The sequence below is a fragment of the Empidonax traillii genome, unplaced genomic scaffold (genome assembly GCF_003031625.1).
Source record: "Empidonax traillii isolate 1590-97213 ecotype Southwest subspecies unplaced genomic scaffold, ASM303162v1 scaffold176:size2985712, whole genome shotgun sequence".
Classification (NCBI taxonomy): domain Eukaryota; kingdom Metazoa; phylum Chordata; class Aves; order Passeriformes; family Tyrannidae; genus Empidonax; species Empidonax traillii.
Genome location: NW_020955369.1, coordinates 18,367 through 25,083, shown reverse-complemented (window position 1 = coordinate 25,083; position 6,717 = coordinate 18,367). Strand labels below are relative to the sequence as shown.

Below are 6,717 nucleotides of genomic sequence, written 5' to 3'. Positions count from 1 at the left end.
CTAGAGTCTTTTGTTCAAAGTCCATTTTTAACCTGCAGAGGTGTTTCTGTGTTGTTGTGTCTGTTTTGATTCTTGGGAACATAAACTTCACTATGCCCTGCCTGTGAGATTAAACCACCTTATTTTTCTTACTATTCTTACATGTGCATCTAAGCACTCCCATCTTCTTTTTTTAACTACAGCATCTCACTAAAAATTCATTGAATTACATGTTCATTCAGACCTCCAGAGACAGTGTTTTCTGGAAGATTGTCCTCATTCCTAAATATTTTCCCTCTTTTTCTGTTTCTATCATAGCATAACTTAGCTGTGCTTAGGCAGACTTCATTTCAAATAGCTTTCCTATGAAAAGAAACAATTTTTTTTCTGGTCATTACCAACAAACCAGCCATCTCCTGTTGCTCACAAATCTTACCAGAAGTGTTTTATTCTTTAATTTTCTTCCAGAGTTTTGATGAAACAGAGTTGTCACTGAGTGTGAAGCATGATACCTGTGATCTGATCCTGTGTGTTGCACAACACAGAGATACAAAACCAGGAATTCAGTTATGTGTTCATAGTTTCATAGGAGCTGTGTACTTGCCTCAGGGATTAAAAACAAGAATGCAGTCTCTGTTGTAGCCAGAACTACTGAGGCAGCTGAATACTCTCTATGCATTGTTTTGCTTCTGTTTTTCTAGGACCATGTGAAGTGGTAAACATGGGGCATGGAAATAGAGTTCACCATGGGCATGGGTTTCTTGAAGCTACAAGCCTCTGGAGTGGTGAGTTTAACCAGTTTCTTTAACATGGGAATCTGTTTCCTTCTGGAATTGTTGAATAGTGCAAAAGGTATTAACTGAATGTAAAGGAAAGTATATTTTTATGGTAACTGGACTGCAGAAATAGTGATGACTTACACAAGGTCTTCAAAGTTTCCAATTATGAAACCCACATAGAAAGATGCTGGTGTCTTGTGGGGGGCACATTTGTTTGAAATTCGTAGCACTCTTTCCCCAGAAAAACAGCTGTAGAAAAATGATGTTTAAAACTGCTCAGACATCGGGTCTCCTGGGAATACTAAAGCGCACAACACTGAATTGAATTTGAAATTTCATCACCATCCTCACTGTGATCAGAATAAATGACAAGGGAAGCGAAGTTTTCAATGCCATCCTCTTCAATGCATGAAGTTACACAAGCAGAAAGATCCCTTTCAAAGATTTATAAAAGGATTCTAAAATTTCCCAATCTAATGATAGGGATTGCTTACACGTTAGTGGATTAAAGGGGGATGGTGGAGTGTTTAATTTGTCTTAACTTTTTGTTTTGCCATAGTTTGATATAGTGATGTAGACAGCTAATGCAGGAGGGTGTTAAGGAGCCTTCAGATCTGCTTTTTGCTCTGTGGATATGTCTGAGCTTTTGGCTAACTCTAACCAGTTGTAATCCCTAATTGTGCAGATTGTAATTGTGTTTGAAACTACCCATCAAATAAAATGGCAACCTCCTATTTTAAGGAATTACTTACAGGAACGTCCAAAAATTTTGGACTTACCTAAAGGGACCTTAAGAGCAGCATAAATGTGATGGTGTGACAGATGTGCTTGGGTGAACTAAACCTACTCTAATTTCCTTACGTGTATTTGCGTTGTGATCAGACAGTGTAAACACGTTCTGACAGCAGCAGCTTCAGTCCTGCTGTGCTTTGCCTCTTTAGCCTCGCTGTTGGACTTTGGGGAATCAGATATGCTCTGGTGCATCTCTCTGCCATCCTCAGATGTAAAATTAGTTAAAACTCAAACTGTTTCAATGCTACTATTAAAACAAGCATTATGGTTACCACAACTATTGCTAGCTGGCCATACTTGGATCAGTGGAATCCGTTTGGTTCATTATATGGGTGCAGGCTCCTCGATAGTTCATAACAGGGGAGAGGACAACTGGTAGTTACAGCATAGTTGGGAAGAACCTTCTGGAGAGCTCTGAACTAGGAATAATCTGCCCAAGTTTTACCTGTGTGATTTTTTTGTAACTACCCACTGATTATAAAGTTGTGATAAATCAGATTGCTTCTTCTCCTTTCTTTCTACTCTTCTAATTTGCCCACTTAGCTGTATCCCATTCCCAGCTAAGTCAGTGGCAGTGTTCCCTTTGACTGCTCTAAGTCTCAATCAGTATGTTTTTGTGAAATTAATTTTTGTATAAGAACGCTAAGTCTTGAAATTCTGGTTTTGCAGTGATATTGGAAATAAGTATTGCAATATGAGGGGCAGGATATCCTTCACTGGGTAGAAATGTCCAACTTTTCAACATTAAAAAACATGAAGATTTTTTTTCTTTATAGTAGTTCCCACCTGAAGTACTGTGTTTACTTCTGAGCTTTTCACTGCAAGGATGGGATGGATGTGCTGGAGAGAGTCCATAAAGGGGCTGTTAACAAGATTAAGGGACTGAAGAATCTCTCATATCGAGAAAGGCTGAGGGATCTGGGACTGCTTAGCCTAGATAAGACTCAAAGAGATCCTCTTAATGTAAATAAACATAGAGCATCAAGGAACAGGCCCCAGTAGCACTGACCAGTAAATTGTGCATATCTCTAATAAGCAGATGTCATGTTCTCAGAACCAATGGTGATGAATGCGTTGTCTGCCTGTTTTCTCAGCAGGAGATGGTCTTTCCCTTGAGAAGCAGTGAAATGAATCATCAGCTGAAGTCAAATAGCAGGGTATAGTTGGACAACTTTTTATTCAGCACTGAAAACCTGGGTTGAGGTTATTTATTTATTCTGGCAATAAATAAATGATCTGATGAGTATATGTGCATAGCTGCTGAGTGTATCTGACCATGCTTTCTTGTCACTGTATCATAAAGATATTCATTCATATAGCTATCTCTGATCCTAATCTCACTGTTTTTTCAGGGAGGCTGTGAACTAGTGGTGAATGGGATTTGCGCTTTGCTTTACAGACAGCAAAAGTGTCTTCCCACTGGTTCAGCAGTGGTTGGGGCTCTGTCCCAGGCATGGCCAGAGGGAATATGTTCTCCCAAGCTGACAGCAGGTTAGTGAGACTTGATTGGAATTAAATGAAATCTGATGATTCATCGTGTCAAGCAAGAACTGTGAAGTTACTTGAAATCTAAAGAATCCTAGTAGTTTAATAAATCTCTAATTTTTTTTAGATAATTGTTCCCTGGTTAGGTGGAGTAACTTTCATGCTAACCTACCAAATCATTAGTATTCTTAGTATCCTAAATTTCACTCATGTTATGACTGCCTTCCACTTTACTAATATTTCTTGTGGTTGTCTATTTTCCCCATGATTTTAAGTATCTTTTTTATATTTTATAATCTGGTGAAACTTGGTGTGGTTTTGTAGTTCTTGTGTCATTAATAACCTTTGATTTTTTTAACTCCTTGACAAATCAGTACAGGAAGTACAAAGGAATCATGTATTCCCCATGTGTATTCCCCAAGACGAAAGGGGTAGAATGTGTCCATGTCTCCAGCATGTTCTGATGACAGGCTGTACACAAGATTATTTTAGGAGACTGTCATTAATGTTTCCATTCCATGTGCCTCAGAAAAAAGTGCTGGAGGTAAATCTGCAGTTAGAAGTCATGGGAGAACTCCTGACCCAACTCTAGAGTTACAGTATTATGAATAAAGGGCATTAGCTCAAATCCAACTCACATTGTTATTTAACTCTGATCATAGAACAACAGAATGGTTTCAGTTGGAAGGGACCTTAAAGATCATCTCATTCCATTCCACCTACCATGGACAGGGATACCTTTCACTAAAGTTGCTCAGAGCTCTATCCAACCTGGCCTTGAAAACTTCCTGGAATGGAGCATCCACAATTTCACTGGGCAGCCTGTTCCAATGTCTCACCACCCTTGCAATAAAGAATTTATTCCTAATTTGTAAACCTGCTCTCTCTCAAGAAGCCATTTTCCCTCGTCCTTTTGCTACATGTAAAAAAGTCTCTCTCCATCTTTCCTGTGGGCTCCTTTCAGGTATGGAAAGGCCACAATTGGGTCACCCTGAAGCCTTCTCTTCAGGCAGAACAACCCCAGTTCTCTCAGTCTTTCCTCACAGGAGTGGTGCCTCATCCCTCTAATCAATTTGGTGGCTCTCCTCTGGACTTGCTGCATATGTTTATATGTATTTAATTATATCTGTATTTTCCTATATTGGTAATTTTTCACCCTGTAAACAACATATATACAAGGCCCACTACAAAATAACTCATAGTTTATTCTGCAATTGGCTCCTAAAGACTGACTAATGTTTCTTCAGCAAACTTCAGTTGATGCTAGACTAAAGAGGAGGATCGAAAAGTATTCAAACTTGGGAAGAGAATGCTAGGAGATGAAATATGTTTGCAAAGACTAATAATTCATATGCACAAGGTAAAGTCATACTAGGAAAGCAAGAAATTTAGCAGAGTTGTCTACCTATGTTATAAAAATGAAATACAAGTTCTTGGTTGTGTGACTAAACAAGCACATTTATTGCCAAGGAAAGTGGAGGAGTGTGTCATAAAACCCAAATTTGCTTCTCATCCACTAGAAATAAGGGAGTGTAGCTTTCAATAGAAAAAAGGTTCAGCTTTTATTTAAGGTTGGTTGAAAAGAGAAATGTAATTTTCAAGCATATTAAGGGAATTATAAAACTAATTATCTATGAAAATTTAAATAATTGAAAATAAATCAGAATTAATTGACAGCTGCCACTCTTTCTAATTTACTTTGTTGCGTCTAGCAATTGTAAGTACTGAATGCAATGGGTAAAATGCAATTTCATTTCACAGCACTGTCTGAGCAGAGTACCACCAGAAAAATACAGCATAGCAGTCATGAATGCCCTTTCTCAGCTCATTTATCAGGGATTCAGTCTGATTCACTGGAGTTGAATTTTATGCAGCATTTCCATTTTGGGGGGAAAAAAAACCCACAGCCTCCCTAAGTTCTTTTCAATTTGCTATGTCTTTGTTTTCCAGTTGCAATCTTGCTGACCTGGAACGGAAGAAAAATGTAGAGACAACATTTTGTGTCACATAATTGGTGTCATTAGCAATTTCTTCACCATGAAGGAAAAAGTAATAGCGGGTCTTGGATAGTACAGTCCTCCTGGGAAGAAGGAAATAAATTGAGATTACAGTACTGTTTCTTTTAAGGCAGGACCAATCGAGTTTCAAACCATCTGACTATGAACAGCTGGTTCTGAAAAAGCAGAATCTTTTCTTTAGGAGAGGAGGAGCTGATGTGGAACTGCATCTCACAGGTACATAGATGTAGGTCTTGTCAGAAAGGACAAAACACATGTTAAACCTATTCATGGTGAAAGCAGACATGAACCAAATATTTCTGAGGACTACCCACCCTTCTCAAGTGCCTAAGGGGAAAAGCTTGTGGATGACTGTAGTGCTTCAAAGCCAAGTGACAGATATTGAATGACTACCCAGCATAAAAATGTTGGGTGCCTGGGAAAGCTCTGGGGTCTGAAATGACCCACACAAATTCAAAATGGTCTGTTTTTATAATGCCAGCATACATTCTGCTGGAGTTGAGAATAATAAACCAAGGGTATCGGCTCCTATCAGCATTGAAATTATTTTGAATATTAATTTTTAAATGATTTGAGGCTGCTCTCGCAGTGTGCATGCTAATTTAAATATGACATTTCAGCAAGAGATGTGCTAAACCAACTGAAGTTCACAAATTACAGAACTCCTTCCTCTATAAAGGTCATTATTTAATGTGACAGACAAAAGGTATATCTGAAGGACATGTACCTTCAGATAATGATGCTGTAGAGAGTGTTTTGAGATCCTTTCTTGAAAAGCTGGGTCATATTATTAGTACTAGTCAAGTTAGTTTAAAGCACCAATGGGTGCTGAATAATCTGATACGCAGAAAAAAGAAACTGAACAACTGAGAAGTGGCTTAGTTAACACGCAAGGCTAGAGTTGTGTTGAGAATGAAGCTCAAAATTCTAGTTGCCCTTAGAAATGGTCACAGTCTTTAGGAAAGAGGATTCAGAAATCCTCTCTTGCTCATATATATGGCACTGGTGGCTTCCGTGATGATCTGCTCCAAAGTCTTCCAGGACTGAGGTGAGCTGGACTGGCCTGTAGCTTTCTTGATAATCCTTCTTAACTTAGAGGGTAACCTTTGTCTGTTTCTGGCAATTGTGAACCTCCCACAGTCATCACAATCTATTAGAGATGACACAACTGCCTCAAAGTTGGTGGCAGCTCAGCACTTTCGGATATATTCTCTCTGGATCTCCAGGCTTGTGTATGATAAGTTTACTTCAGGAGTCCTTGATTCTTTTCTGCTGTGGGTAACACCATTCTTCCACAGGTTTTGCCATCACCAGGGATGTGGGAGACCTGAGAACAAACCCTGTTAGAAATGACTGAGATGCTTTTCCAGCCTCTTCCATAGCAGGTTACCTGCTTTATTCAGCAGCAGATACAGATCATCTTAATTTTTGTGCAGATTTCTTTATAGAAGCTTTTATTCTCTTTCATGCCCCTCATTAGTTTTAACTTGAGCTTCCATTTGACTGGCTGTGTTCTGTTTGTTGTGTCATGCCTGGGTGATGCTTCTGTGCTCCTCCCAAGGAGCCTGTTCCCTTTCCTCCATCTGGAGACCTTTTGTGGTTTTTTTCTCTCTTTTTTTTTTTTTTTTTTTTTTTTTTTTTTTTTTTTTTTTTTTTTTTTTTTG

General features: G+C 38.7%; 1 long non-coding RNA gene across 1 annotated transcript; it reads left to right on the top strand.

Annotated features, from left to right (window-relative positions):
- Positions 1–670: 670 nt before the first annotated feature.
- On the top strand, positions 671–6,625 carry LOC114058555. The gene is made up of 3 exons (XR_003571475.1): positions 671–764; positions 5,163–5,269; positions 6,352–6,625. It is a non-coding gene; the product is annotated as an uncharacterized LOC114058555 (long non-coding RNA).
- Positions 6,626–6,717: the final 92 nt, after the last annotated feature.